Source organism: Schistocerca gregaria, chromosome 3 (genome assembly GCF_023897955.1).
Source record: "Schistocerca gregaria isolate iqSchGreg1 chromosome 3, iqSchGreg1.2, whole genome shotgun sequence".
NCBI lineage: Eukaryota > Metazoa > Arthropoda > Insecta > Orthoptera > Acrididae > Schistocerca > Schistocerca gregaria.
Genome location: NC_064922.1, coordinates 622,798,807 through 622,815,333, shown reverse-complemented (window position 1 = coordinate 622,815,333; position 16,527 = coordinate 622,798,807).

The window sequence follows — 16,527 nt, the reverse complement described above, 5'->3', positions numbered from 1 at the left end:
GAATGGCAATTGCATTTCAAAGTAGACAAGTGTAATGTGCTGCGAATACATAGAAAGATAGATCACTTATCATTTAGCTACAAAATAGCAGGTCAGCAACTGGAAGCAGTTAATTCCATAAATTATCTGGGAGTACGCATTAGGAGTGATTTAAAATGGAACGATCATATAAAGTTGATCGTCGGTAAAGCAGATGCCAGACATACATTCATTGGAAGAATCCTAAGGAAATGCAATCCGAAAACAAAGGAAGTAGGTTTCAGTATGCTTGTTCGCCCATTGCTTGAATACTGCTCAGCAGTGTGGGATTCATACCAGATAGGGTTGATAGAAGAGATAGAGAAGATCCAACGGAGAGCAGCGCGCTTCGTTACAGGATCATTTAGTAATCGCGAAAGCGTTACGGAGATGATAGATAAACTCCAGTGGAAGACTCTGCAGGAGAGAGGCTCAGTAGCTCGGTACGAGCTTTTGTTAAAGTTTCGAGAACATACCATCACCGAAGAGTCAAGCAGTATTGCTCCCTCCTACGTATATCTCGCGAAGAGACCATGAGGATAAAATCAGAGAGATTAGAGCCCACACAGAAGCATACCGACAATCTTTCTTTCCACGAACAATACGAGACTGGAATAGAAGGGAGAACCGATAGAGGTAATCAGGGTACCCTCCGCCACACACCATCATGTGGCTTGCGGAGTATGGATGTAGATGTAGATGGCTCTGTGCACTATGGGACTTAACTTCTGAGGTCATCAGTCCCCTAGAACCTAGACCTACTTAGACGTAACTAACTTAAGGACATCACACACATCCACGTCCGAGGCAGAATTCGAACATGCGACCGTAGCAGTCGCGCCGTTCCAGACTGTAGCGCCTAGAACCGCTGGGTAGCTCCGGCCGGCAAAGGACAACTGGAAACGGCTTATTTAATATCGTCTGTAACGCTCAGTGACAGACCTAGCATTTATGCTAAGCTAGCGCCAAATGAATAGTTGCGTATTTGGGCGGACAAGCCTTGGTCGGCCGGCGTCCCCAGCGGTGCCGGCTGACAGAACGAGGAAGCCCGCAGCGCGCTGCTGCGCGGCGATATCTGCGAGCAGCGAGAGCCCGGCCGGCCGGCCATCGACCCGAACCCCGAACAGCGCAACCCCGCGTGGCTCCTCGCGGCGGCCGGCCGTGGCGCGGCGTGGCCGCCGGCCATCCGATCGGCCCTCTCCTCGCCTCGCCTCTCCACTCCACTCCCTCCCGTTGCCATTAGTCTGGGACCCGCCGACGCCTCGGCCAGCCGTTGCAGCACTTTAGCACCCTAGCAGCACATCTCACTCGTTGGCGACTACTTAGTCGTGTTGTGCTGAATAATTCGAATTGGGCAAATACACTTCTCCGGTTTGTATTGTGTAACTCGCACAATATTTCGTCGATGCAGCTGCTCGATATTATCAGGTGGTGGTAGCTGCTGCTGTCACTGCTACAATACATTCCCGCGGCAAACCCGAGAAGCACATTTGCAACAGATCCGTCGGGAAGGCATGAAAAGTCACCAGAACAAGATTTTCACTCTGCAGCGGAGTGTGCGCTGATTTGAAACTTCCTGGCAGATTAAAACCAGACCTTTACTTTTCGAAGGCAAGTCCTCTACCATCTGAGCTACCCAAGCACGACTCACGCCCCGCGCTCACAGCTTCACCTCTCCCAGCACTTGCCTGCGAAAAGCAAAGGTCCCGAGTTCGAATCTCGGTCCGGCACACAGTTTTAATCTGCCAGGAAGTTTCCTGAAAAGTCAGTTCAAACACTGCTGGAAGGGTGGAAAAGTTTAAGAGACTAGGAAGAAATCACAAAGAGAGTCCTACAGGGTCCAATTTTCCGTCCACTTCCATTCCATGTGAATGACCTTACACTTTACATTCAACAAAAAGTACCGTAATTTTTTTTGCTGACGATACCAATGTTATAATAAATCCCATCAAAGAGACAGCCACAGAAGACATTGTTAATTATATTTTTCAGAGAATTATTAAGTTGATGTCTAAATAGGATTCTGAGAAGCCAAACTGTATTCAGTGCTGTACGGTAATTTGACACATACCGACAGCTGATGTAGTGCATTAACAGGACTCAAGAAACAATGTACAACCCTGCAAATTCTTGGATGTATACATTGATCAAGACAGGCGAAATACACGCAGGCTTCAAGAACAATATAACAATTCCAATCCCAAAGAAATCAGGTGTTGACAGATGTGAAATGCGTCACAGCTGCAAAACACTAAAGCGAATTCATTACAGACGAATGCAAAAACTGGTAGAAGCCGACGCCGCGCGGGATTAGCCGAGTGGTCTCAGGCGCTGCAGTCATGGACTGTGCGGCTGGTCCCGGCGGAGTTTCGAGTCCTCACTCGGGCGTTGTGTGTGTGTGTGTGTGTGTGTGTGTGTGTGTGTGTGTGTGTGTGTGTGTGTGTGTGTTTGTTTTCCCTTAGGATAATTTAGGTTAAGTAGTGTGTGAGCTTAGGGACTGATGACCTTAGCAGTTAAGTCCCATAAGATTTCACACACATTTGAACACTTTTTTACAAGCCGACCTCGGGGAAGATCAGTTTGGATTCCGTAGAAATGTTGGAACACGCGAGGCAATACTGACCCTACGACTTATCTTAGAAAATAGATTAAGGAAACGCAAACCTACGTTTCTAGCATTTGTAGACTTAGAGAAAGCTTTTGACAATGTTGACTGGATTACTCTCTTTCAAATACTAAAGGTGGCAGAGGTAAAATACAGGGAGCGAAAGGCTGTTTACAAATTGTACAGAAACCAGATGGCAGTTATAAGAGTCAAATGGTATGAAAGGGAAGCTGTGGTTGGGAAGGGAGTGAGACAGGGTTGTAGCCTCTCCCTAATGTTATTCAATCTGTATATTGAGCGATAGTAAAGGAAACAACAGAAAAATTCGGAGTAGGTACTAAAATCCATGTAGAAGAGATAAAAACTTTGAGGTTCGCCGATGACATTATATTTCTGTCAGACAGCAAAGGACCTGGAAGAGCAGCTGAACGGAATGGACAGTGTCTTGAAAGGAGGATATAAGGTGACTATCAACAACACAAAACGAGGATAATGGTATGTAGTCGAATTAAATCGGGTGATGCTGAGGGTATCGGATTAGGAAATGAGACGCTTGAAGTAGTAAATGAGTTTTTCTATTTGGGGAACAAAATAACTGAAGACGGTCGAAGTAGAGAGGATATAAAATGTGGACTGGCAATGGCAAGGAAAGCATTTTTGAAGAAGAGAAATTTGTTAAAATCGAGTGAAGATTTAAATGTCAGGAAGTCGTTTCTGAAAGTAATTCTATGGTGTGTGCCGATCTATGGAAGTGAAACGTGGACGATAAATAGATTGGACAAGAAGAGAAAGGAAGCTTTGGAAATGTGGTGCTACAGAAGAACGCTGAAGATTAGATGGGTAGATCACATAACTAATGAGGAGGTATTGAAGAGAAATTTGTGGCACAACTTGAGTAGAAGAAGGGATTAGTTGGCAGGACATGTTCTGAGGCATCAAGGGATCACCAGTTTAGTACTGGATGGCAGCGTGGAGGGTAAAAATCACAGAGGGAGCCAAGAGATGAATGCACTAAGCAGATTCAGAAGGATGTAGGTTGCAGTAAATACTTGGGGATGAAGAAGCTTGCACAGGATAGAGTAGCAAGGAGAGCTGCATCAAACCAGTCTCTGGATTGAAGACCACAACAACAACACTGATCAAAAGTAGAAGTCGGAGAAACATATTACCGAGCTTTTCAAACAATTAAGTTCAAATACTTTCGCCCTTAGTAGGCCAGTAGTTGTTCGTCTTGGATACAAACGAATCTGCCTCCTCGTGACATATTTGACATATTTCCACTTATTGAATAACTGTCTGGGGTATCTCAGCCCTTGAGTGCACAAGAGCGATCTGTAAGAAATATGTCGTGTAGAAGATAGGCGACATCGTATATCGTCATCATGAGCAGTTTATGTTGTGTAATATCGGTGACTGTCTTTTTGAAAATCGTGAAAATCGCTGTTAGTTTGTTATTCTAGTGACGTGAGCAAATACTCTGTAAAAGTTATTGGCTTGCACTTCTTTACTTTCATAAAACCGACGATGACATTTTCGATATCGAAACCCGGGACTGGGAGCTTGTGGGCTACGATTGGATGATACACTGCTGCCTTCTTGCCACGAACAGAGCTACAGCAACATCACAAAAGGTACTGCGCGCAATTCATGCTGCAGAGCAAGCACTACAGGGAAGACTATTAGCACGTCAAATGAATTCGCAGTTGCGAATATCGACTACCATCAGCTGTAGAATGGAATGACAACAGTGAAGATCTGTTCCGGATTGTGACTCGAACCCGGATTTCCCGCTTATCAGGAGCAGTCGCCTTTCCTTTTTTTTAATTATCGGAATGATTTTGTACTATCATAACACTTCAGTAGACCATAGTCAAAATCATCATATAATAGAAGCTGCAAATGTGAAAAAAAGTTAATTATGATAACAGAATAATGAATAAAGGGAGAAAGGAAAAAAACCGAGAACGTAGCCGACAAACGACCACCAAGGTCACATGATATGTATCAACAACCCTTTTTGTATGGTTTTTAGTAATTTTTAATTTTTTAATTCTGTGGTTTTTATAGTTTTTAATAAAATGTAAAAGCAGAAGGAAAACTGAACTAGATAAAAATGGTTCAAATGGCTGTGAGCACTATGCGACTTAACTTCTGAGGTTATCAGTCGCCTAGTACTTAGAACTAATTAAACCTAACTAACCTAAGGACATCACACACATCCATGCCCGAGGCAGGATTCGAACCTGCGACCGTAGCAGTCGCTCGGCTCCAGACTGTAGCGCCTAGAACAAGATTACATTCGAAATAGCAAAACAAGAAAAAATGAGTATCTATACGTCACCTATACACATTTACAATAGAACTGGAGCGATGCTGAGTCAAAACACAAAAGAAAACGGACAGGGAAACCAGGAGAGGACAAGCCGAAGCAAATCAGATGGGGACATACATAACAAAGAAAAACACTTATTAGAAAAAATAAATTAACCAACACCTTGCCGACCGACAACAAGATTCAACATGTTGGCGAAGAGGTCTCGGTATCGAGGCATTCGCAAACATGTCCAATAGGCTGTGATCATGTACTGTATGAAGTTCATGTGATCTTCCCCCTCGCCTTCAATAATATAATGAACGAAGTGGCACAGCAACCACATAACTGTATGGGTTTTCGACCGTGGAAAGAAGGTAGAATCTGGGTGCAATAGGATGTCCGTAGTGCATGCAATCTCAGAAGATCGAATAAGGAAGGTCAAATATGTCCTGATCCAAGACCAGTTTGGCTTATGACCTCCACAAGTAATGCGATGTCGTATCGTATCGGGAGACGTACAACTACTACATAAATACGTGTCACTAAGCCCAACACGGCAAAGTCGCCCGTTCGTTGGACTCAAGTTATTTACTTCCTTGTACCACGTGGACGCTATGCGCATCGGCAGACTCGGAAGAGAGATATGAAACCAACCTGTCGTCCAGGTTGTTTGCGGCGATGCTCTTTCAACGAGGTTCGGGCAATGGACTGCTTCGCAACAAGACTTTAGGAATTTCATGGTGAGGACAGGTCTCCATAAGATGTCAGCCCCTAAAGAGCTGACCGCAGGATAGAAGTCACGAATGTGTTCTAACTTATAATTTATGAGACCAACATCAGTACGGGGCTCAACACTAACAAGACAGACACAAAGAAATAAATGAGACGTGAATGTGTGAGTTTCGCAAGTCATCGTCCCAATAGGACAGCGCATATATAGCATCTGCGTCCTCCTTCGTATATTAGTCAGGTACAGCCCCCCCCCCCCCCCAAAAGGAGCGAGGTTTCGTGATCACCTCATACCGTAAGCGAAATATATGTCTTTTCCATAAGAAGCGACCAGACAGTTGCTGGAGTTTCTTAGTCATCATCGAGGGAAGCGCGTAAACTTGGGCCACATAATAAGCTTTGCATAAGAGTTATGTATCCAGTAATAGGACCTTCTGCGGCAGAGTAAGAGAACGCCTTTCATGCTCTAGTATCGCTCTCTGAATTTTTTCCGTAACAGACTTCCAGCTAAGCGCCGCCGATTAATGACGACACCGAGAGACGTATGCCGATCCACCGCAGTAGCCCATGGACCAACCACGTCATCAAAACCTTCATTAAGTTTTGCACCTGAAATACGACAAAAATCATCGATTACAGCCTTCAGTTGAGGTACCTCAGCAGGATTGCGAAGTAGAACCGTCACGTCATCCACATATGCACGAACAGCTACAGTCCCACCGGAAAGCGTACATCCGAAGTAGGGGATGCAGAGACAACACAAACAAGGTCATTGACAGCGGACTTCCCTGAGGCACTCTTCTGCCGATATTTATTGGGGGCGTCAGTTGGCCATTAACAACCACCGAAGCCGAGATGCCCGCAAACAGATTTGAGAGCACTCGCCGTATGTCAACAGTGAAACCAACTGCCTCCAGAATCTGAAAGAGAAAGCCGCGACTAACACGATCAAATGCGACAAAGGGACATACGTAGCAGCAACAACCGAAACCACGTCTCGACACTCGACTATAAGGGTAAGAATTGTACGACTAGGTACGCAGCTTTGATGTTTTGCAACAATCGTCCCCATCAGAGCCGCCATCCTACTATTAACTGCTCTCGCCGCAGTATTATAATCAAAGTCCACAATAAGTTAGTAAACTTCCTCATGCTGAAAGGCAGCTAAGAGCATTGTATTACGTTCAGGTGTAATTGTCATATCCAAGATGCTGACAAGTGGCTCGTAAAAGGTCTCATTGGACTCCTTGATGCCGTAGATGTCTACACAGTACGTGTAAGCGCCATTACGATACGTCCATCATCTGTCGTGAGAGACTGAATGCAAGTGCGTCGGCGATGGGTCTGATGGAGAAGTAAATGACATAAAGAAGTCAGATCTTCCGTCACCAATGAACGCGGCTTCGATCGGATTTTCAAACCTTCCATTTGTATCCTAAAAATAGTTCAAAAGGCTCTGGGCACTATGGGACTTAACATCGATGGTCATCAGTCCCCTAGAACTTAGAACTACTTAAACCTAACTTACCTAAGGACATCACAGAACACCCAGACATCACGAGGCAGAGAAAATTCCATTTGTATCCTCTTCAACGTCAACAACTTTGCCTTTGCACGCCTAACATCAGAAATTCGCAAAGGGGCGTGATCGGAAGCTACATAAAGTTCACGCATAATGAAATAGTAATATTCATAAGTTCTCCCAAAGTCGCCGCTTTAGCAGCACAGAAAATTATCGAAGTTTGCCTGAGCCTCGACTTTACTAGCTGTGTCCACCACTCAAGGGTGGAAGAGTATTTCCCAGTGGAACGTATAGTACGCTCCCGCACTACTCGCATCACGTCATCGACGTTTAGCATCCACGGAGGGCCGAAACAATTTGACTGATTGCCATTCAAGATTGAGAGTTGTGGCCACCGCACAGTGATCCGTAAAGGAAACTGGGAATACTTCAACTGTAAGAATACTATCGCTCAGGCAGCCTGATAAGTAAAACCTATCTAACCTGTTACTAGAAGTACAGTGGGTAAATTTAACTAACGTCGGGTATTTACAAATCCAGACATCTTTTAGGCGTAAGGAGCGCACCAATTCATGTAATTCACGAGAGAAATTAAGATTTGGAGACTGATCCGCAGGACGCAACAGAAAGTTAAAATCACTACCCAACAGAATATCCGGATGACTCTTACGCAACAGATAAACAATATCCTCTTCATAAAAATGCGAACGATCCACTGCGCGACCAGTGCCAGAAGTGGCATATAAAAGAACCAAGGTAAGGTTAAAAAGTTGACAACCTATGCCACTGCCAGAATCCAACATTTCCACCTCAGCAATAGGAACGCCTTCGCGAAAGAATAAGGCGGTCCCCGTAGAATACTCGGGTGCTACATTAAAGATCATACGAAAGCCAGGCAAGGAGAAGTTACTAAATAACACTTCCTGTAAGAAGACTATGTCCGCACATGAATCATAAATGAACTGACCCACCGAAGCCAACCGCAATTCTGATTCCACACGTTCAACATTTAAGGAAAGTAACGTGTAGGCGTGGGTCACTTATCACAGCTATACAGGGATGAAGGAACGTATTGAGCAGGATTATGTAGACAGCTGAGCGTCAAGGTCCATTGCGGAGGCCACAGATGAATCAGATATCGGGGGACCAGACCCCTATCATCACAACCTTTTTTTCTTAGGTTTCTTACCTGTCACCGCACGGTCAGGTTGTATACGATGCTTCTGTCGGCTACGTGGCATGGCGTCCTCTGCAGACGGTGGTGTGGGAGGGGTCATAGGCACAGCCTCCTGCCCCTCAGAACAAGGCAGAACAAGGGTACAAGGGTCACGCACTGCAGGTCCAGTCACTAAGGCGGAAGCATTCTGTGGAACTACCAATACCACAGGTGATACTTAGTCGCTAACTTTATTCTCCTCAGGAGTTGTTGGAGGCCGCAAATTCGGGAAACCGTCGGTGTATGAAGACGAAGGGGCAGCAGGACATTGCGTTGTCTCATACGGTAACGGAGACGAATGGGGGGACTCCGCTCCCCCTCCACACACAGGCAGTTCAGGAGGTGCCACTTCGCGAGCAGGAGGTGTGCCGGAGATAGCTTCTTCGCCACTGACCGTACCACGGATGGGAGGCACCGTAGCCTCGAGAGGAGCAGGGAACACAATCAATGCGGAGGAGGTTGCGGCAGAAGGCACAGCCAAATCCTGAGTGCGAGGTCGCTTGTTTGTTACGGGTTCTATCCTGGGGGCCATAGGATTCTGAACCTGTCGCGGAGGTAAAGGCAGAAATTCAGTTACACGATAATCAGAATTGACTTTTCATTCATTATGATCTGAAGCAGAAGTATGTCCGACGTCGGGAGTGGAAGGAACAAGATCAGGAACCTTCAATTTGCGACGCTGCATTAACTCACGGCTTTAATACAAAAACCCTGCGCGGGCAATTAGACCGAACTTGTTCATTTTCATTACAGATGAAGCTGGTTCCCTCTTGACTAGTATACGTCACAGGAACGCGATAACCACACACTAGTAAATGTGATGAAATTGCGTTTGACACACATTTCCACGGAACGAATTCCACTATAACACTGTAATCTGTATTGAGTAGACCAATGTTCACGACGGACGTTTTTCATGTTACCATTGAAATGTCCCCTTAGAAATATTATATATGACTATGCTGGTAAACTTCTCCGTTATTTGATACAACGACAGCTGAGTAAAACCGAACGTACTCAGAAAGTTCTCTCTTTACTTATTCTGATCATCACTAAACTGACACACAATATTTTTTTTAGCGCAACGCACTCTGACTTTCAATTATCCCTACAAAAGAATGGCCCTGACTAACAATAACATATACCTTTCATGAATCACTTACCTCACAAAAATCTTCGTTACTCGAACTTCTACAATACAGCGAGCGCCAATACTGCCAGCTAAATAAAAGATTTTAACTACTGAACGCACTAAATACTGATAGGCATAGTTAGCAAATGAAAGATTTTGATAGAGAACAAACAATGTATTTATCTTAATAATGTTCAAAAGTCATCCTTCTTTAGAAATTTCCTTTCTCTGGCGGACATACGTCCAGATCGTGCTCACATAGTAATCTCTCAAAACTCTGGCATCTCTCTCTCAACATCCACCACCGCTGGCGGTTCACCTCCAACTGCCCAACGCTACGCGCTATTCACATCCAACTGTCCAACACTACACAAGCGAATATTCCAACAATGCTAACCAGCCACAGACTGCACACATCACAGGCTGTGATTTTCATACAGAGCCCTACGTGGCGTTACCAACATAAAACCTAAACAGCCTACTTACACCATAAGTCCTTTAGAACCTCCGACGCGAGGTTGAACACTCGAACATTGGTGTAGTCAATTTCTCCATCTGCGAGTGACACATACTAACGGAATTATCGTGATGCTTGAACGGAACTTGAGAACCATGTCGCGACAATAATCTTTCAACGTGAAGGGGATTCATAAATTTGACGTAAAACACATACTTGTCTGCCTCAAAATAAGCTGTGTGCACCTGTTCAGAGTTCACATAAATTATATCGACAAGCCAATCGTGGATTTCTAGAGACCCGGACTGCACGTGTCGTGTTGTTTTATCGAAACTGAAGCTCACAGTACCTTTTCGTGGAATACACGTGGAAACCGTGGTAGCCGTAGCGGAGCGCTCAACGCTGCTGCAACACTGCAAGTAGACGAAAACAGTAAGGCGGATCGGAGGCGCTACGACCCACTCGGCAGACAGAACAACACTAACGAGGAAAACTCCACACAAGCGACGCTGCAGCAAGTGAAATTAACAAGAACCTTCCCGCTCGGCGCTCGAAGCGGAACTGTTGGCCATCCGTGCACGATTCACAGCCAGACTAAAATTCCAAATGTAGTCAACCACGCGTCTACGACCTGTACTCGTACATTCATTATATGTATTCCCGTACCGGTCAGACATTGTATTTGAAAGTCGCTTGTCCGGTGTCGTCAGATAAATACGATATAGCAGTTTCCGTTTTATTCTCATTACGATGAAAAGGCCCTTTGGGCGTGTGAAGCCTGCTGTCCCTGTTAGGAAAACCATAGGTAGGCTCTTCTCTAGCCGAAAAAGCATCATGTGGCTGTCCAAATTTAAAGTCTCTTTTCCATTGTGGCACGCGATAATCTGTAGTATCTGTGGCCAGCCACAAGCTGCGTCACGTACTCAATTGTTGCTCACTGGAAACAGTGGAATAAATGGCAGAGCGCGTAGCGTATTCAAATGATTCAAATGGCTCTGAGCACTATGGGACTTAACTACTGAGGTCATCAGTCCCCTGGAACTTGAAACTACTTAAACCTAACTAACCTAAGGACATCACACACATCCATGCCCGAGGCAGGATTCGAACCTGCGACCGTGGCGGACGCGCGGTTCAGGACTGTAGCGCCTAGAACCGCTCAGCCACAACGGTCGGCCGTAGCGTGTTAATTGGAAGCTAAGAACATGAGTGCCTCCTGAAGAACTACAAAGTCTGAAATGCAAACGATCTCGTCAGAGAAGTTCCATCACGCGTACAGTATCCGGACTTGCAGAATTGTCAGATGACACACCGCTAAAGGATTTTAAATACAGTAAAGAACGCTTGGGTCAAGAGTAGTCACTTCTCTCACAGCTTGACGACACCTTACACTATCATCTTTGGGACGAGTAGAATAACACGGACTTACATCTTTGCGACGAGTATCTTGACAAAGTGAAACGCGCAATTTTCAAGGCTCAAGAGAGAATCAACAAAACATTATTTACTTTCTCCCTGACTTCCTGTGCTACTGATCCAGTCTCGTCTGTGATTCAAATCCCTACGTCAATTAACCTGCCGTCCATCAAGCTCGAATAATCCTCTAGACACTGAGACTTGGCCGAGATTTTGGGAACACTTTAAAAGCAGTATCGATAAGAATGCTTCCGTCTCTACTATTGATAAACACTTGTTCCTAATGGATATCTGGTACGCGAGTCCAAACAGCTGGTCGATGGCACAGCATTGATTGCTTCTACTTACGAAGACACGAAACGAAATCATCAGGCAAGGTATGGAGACCGCAACCGCATAGTACAGGAGCACTTAGACAACTTAGAAGAACTGCAACCCGTTCGAGTTGAATATCCTGTTACTCTTAACACGAAATTTATAGAATGCAATAAACGCACCCATACTATGAACTCCTTGGCTGAGGACATAAATGCCTGTAACAAGGTTCTCACGGCAAAAATTTTGCTCACTTTCTAGGCAGCAATTTGCCGGTGTTGGACAAGTCCCGTCATGAGTGAAAAACTATCTGAAGAAGACGTACTACTTTTAATGCAGTTTGAAACGGTGGAAGTCGATGGTGCCCTCAACGCGCAAAAGATACGTAAAGACGGGCCACTCACGGGAAAATCTGGTTCTTGGGACCATTAATTCCAATTGCAACCACTCTCAACGGTAACTCCAAACAACACAAGAGCACGCGCACTGTGAAGCCTTACTGATGGTTCAAATGGCTCTGAGCACTATGGCACTTAACTTCTGATGTCATCAGTCCCCTAGAACTTAGAACTACTTAAACCTAACTAACCTATGGACGTCACACAACGAGGCAGGATTCTAACCTGCGGTCGTAGTGGTCGCGCGGTTCCAGACTGTATCGCCTAGAACCGCTCGGCCACCCCGGCCGGCAAGAAAATGGGAACGTGATGAGAGGATGGAGGAGCACTGCAGAATATCTGCTTTTTAAACTTTTACCAGACGATGATCTTATATCAGATAACCCAGACCACGCAAATATGCGACTTAATTTTGATGACGGATACTTGATAGAAGTAGTAACTCCCCCTTTCGCGAACGAAGAAGTACAAAGAGCAATTTTCAGAATGAAAAGTCGGAAAGCACCGGGCTCTGACAGAATACATCCGGAGACGTTACACCAAGTAGCCGCATAAATATCACCTTTCTTGACAGATGTTCTAAACGATGCACTGTCGAAAGGGAAAGTACCGGCTGCATGGAAAACAGCAAACACAGTGATAATAAAAAAGGCAGCAGATAAAGACCCTACAAATCCGAGGTCATACAGTCAATATATCTATTAAACACATTGGCGGAAGTTCAAGAAAGGCTATTATGCGACCGTCTGCAAGCCCACACAGACCTACAGGGACTTAGCGAACATCGTACGGTTTTCGCAAGTATAAGACAATCGACGACGACATCAATCAAGTGCTTCGAATTGTTAATGACATTGACAGAAAATATGCAGTAGTAATACTAAGAGATGTACAAGGAGCATTTGATAACATCTGGTGGCCTGGGTTATTCTTGCGGCTATGAGAGATGCAGGTCCCGGGCTCCCTATACCACAGCTTGAAAAACTACTGCCGAAATAGGGTCTCCCAATGGAGAGAAGGCAAAGGAAGCTACTCAGGAAAATAACAAAAGGATGTTTCCAGAATGAGATGTTCACTCTGCAGTGGAGTGTGAGCTGATATGAAGTTTGGAAAGTAGGAGACGAGGTACTGGCGGAAGTAAAATTGTGAGGACGGGGCGTGAGTCGTGCTTGGGTAGCTCAGATGGTAGAGCACTTGCCCGCGAAAGGCAAAGGTCCCGAGTTTGAGGTTCAGTCCGGCACACAGTTTTAATCTGCCAGGAAGTTTCAACAAAAGTATGTCTACAAGAATCTATCCTAGGGCTCCTATTCTGGGATATTACAATTGAGCCACCTCTCAGCCTCACGGAAGAAAGCGTCAGCACAGAAGGGACCGTGCTCTGTGCTGACGATCTGTCAGTTATAGTGACGGCGAACTCAAGAGCCGAACTGGAAAGAAAGGCAAATGACACCCTGCTTGAAATGAACAACTGGTGTCAGAAACATAAGCTGACAATAGCCGCAACAAAGACGTTATACAGGGTGTTACAAAAAGGTACGGCTAAACTTTCAGGAAACACTTCGACTGAAATGTGCAGGAGCTCCATCGCGCATCAGCCACATGTTGTGTCGTTCTTGTAAAGGCACATGTTCTAGGAGCACAGGTAGAGTATCCCGTATGAATTCATGATAACGTGCTCCATTGAGCGTAGGTGGACGAAACTAAAATGTGCTCTAACATGGAAATTAAGCATTTCCGGACACATGTCCACAAAATACCTTCTCTTTATTTGTGTGTGAGGAATGTTTCCTGAAATTTTGGCCGTACCTTTTTGTAACACCCTGTATTTGCTGATGAAGGAGAACCTACAGTGGAATACAGTGCTACTATTAGGTACCAAAAATATTACCAGGAAGAAGGTAACCAGATACCTTAGAGTCCAGCTGGACGAAAAACTATCATGTACGCAGCATATAAAGCTAAAAACAGACAAGGCGGTAGCTATTCTACATAAACTCGCCAGAACAAATACGGCAGAGTATACGATGTCACTGCAAATGATGAAGACATACGAGTCGATAGTGAGTTTTGCCTCTAGTTCATGGGCACACAGATTACGTCTATCGAAATATGTGACAGACGCCAGAAATGGCCAGAGGAATGTACTCCTGCGGCTATTTGGCGCCTTCGGAACGACATCTACTGAAGCCCTATGAGTAGTGCTCTGCACGTATCCTATTGAAATAACAATCAGATATAGAGTGGCAGCGTATTGGCTCAGATGAGGCCAGCATCACAAAGTTCAGGAGATAACTCATGAGGATATCCCGACCAGACACGATTTCAAACGATGGAGACTGATGGAGTGGCAAAGGCAGTGGGACATCAGTGAAAAGGGCAGGCGCGTACATGAGTTCTTTCCTAATATTGAAGAGCACCTAAATTGAGACATGCTGACCCAGACACAGGCATGATGCATTTCCTTACGGGTCACGGACCATCCCCAACATACTTTAACCGTATACACCAGGACAGAGCCGCCAATTACACATGTGGAAATCTGGGCACACCAGAGCATGTCGTTCTCCAGTGCAACAGACACGAACTTAGTGAGGAAGTACAACTGCTACAAGACGATCTGAAGCGAGCGCAGCGGGAGCCTGATAAATGGAAGCTAATCAGTGACACAGCGGACAGAGTCCTGAGGGCCCTTAAGGAGGAGCGCAGGAGAGAGAGGCAACGCCAGGCTGTGCAGTTCCGGCCACAGCAACGACAGCCCCACCAGGACGACAGCGACAGCGAGGAAAGAGAGGGGGAGACACGGACGAGAACTACCACGATTTGTCAAACCAAGAGTAATGTTCTGACGACATACACAGATATTACAGCTATGACCTACTACTTGTAAGTTTTATGAACTGACTAATTCTAAAGTTTTATGAATTGAAGAAGTAGTAATACGTTAAGCCTTAAACTTGAGTATGAATATTTTAAGTTCCTGACTGAATAACATTGTCAATGTCAATTTCAATGTTTAAGTTCATTCAAGTGTTATGCTATCACGTCCAAGAAAGATAAGGTTTTAAAGCATATAGTGCAAGTAAGAAGTGGACAACCACATACATATGATACGTGTTAATGTTAAATTTTATACCTGTAACATCGTACATTGGTAAGGTTTCAATGGTTATAATCGAGTAACAGATCAATGTGAGCAAGAAATAAGTCTGTCCAATTTTAAAGGCGGCACTCTGATAAATTAACTGTACGTACAAGCAATAGTCAACTCAAAAACGAAAAATTTTATCACTGCGCTCTTGATTGCTAAGACACAAATATCAAATCATTAACTAACTTTATGAAGTATCTCAACTTTAAAATGAATTTTTACCTCTATAGTTATAATTTTTGTCTGATCTTTGTATAATCATTTTTCAATAAGTATTTATGACTGCAAATCAATACTCAGAAAGAGGGCATAGTGATCCACCTCCACGTTGGTGGGACACGGGCAACGACACACAGAGTATGGTCCTATCGTTCTGAGTGTCGGCTAAGATACCAGCCCATAGGTTAGAAAGGACCCGTTTCATGTACAAAGATGGCGGGTTATTACAAAGAGTAGCAGTAGTTACATAAGAAAAGTTCGCCTCCCTTAAAAATTAGCTGTGGTTCTACAAGACAACTTTCACAGGGCTAAAAAGCGTTTTGCTGCCTTATAGAACAGACTCTGGAGAAAGATGGCCTAAGATACGTTTACGACAACTTAATGTTGGATTATATTAGAAACAACTACTTAGAGTTGACTCCTAAGAACAATCTCCAAATTCGTTTTATTTGCATCATCACTTGGTCAGGCGAGAAAGACAGGGGAGCACAAAATGCCGAATTTTCTTTGATGGTTCCTTTCATGAACAAGGTGCACCCTCTCTAGGGAAGAAGGTCACATTACTGCAAGACAAAGGAAAATTTATCGATTTTAACGTCTTACTTTCGGCCTTGCATGCAGCCCGTTTCTACTTTCAGCTGCTATCCGTGAACTAGCAGATACTTTCAAGTGTCAGTTCCCTGAAGCAGCTTTGTCTTACTGCATCAGAACATGTACATGGATGACTATTCTGCAGGAACTGAGTCGGGAAGCAGCCTTATCTCGTTGAATTACCAGTTATCTTCGTTAATTAAGAATGTAAAGTTGTCCCTGTCGAAGAGCGCGACTAATTCGCAACAGTTTTCCGTAGTGTGGAAAGTGGAAACAAGAGAGGAGAAACGAAAGTCACGCTCTAGGGACGACGTGCATCTCCGAAGAAGACATATTCTCAACGAGCCTGCGACAAGTCGAGACAACTGCAACTAAAATAAATTTGCAACGAGCAAGTTTTTATGATCCTTTGGGATTGATAACTCTAGTTCTCATCATAGGAAAAAT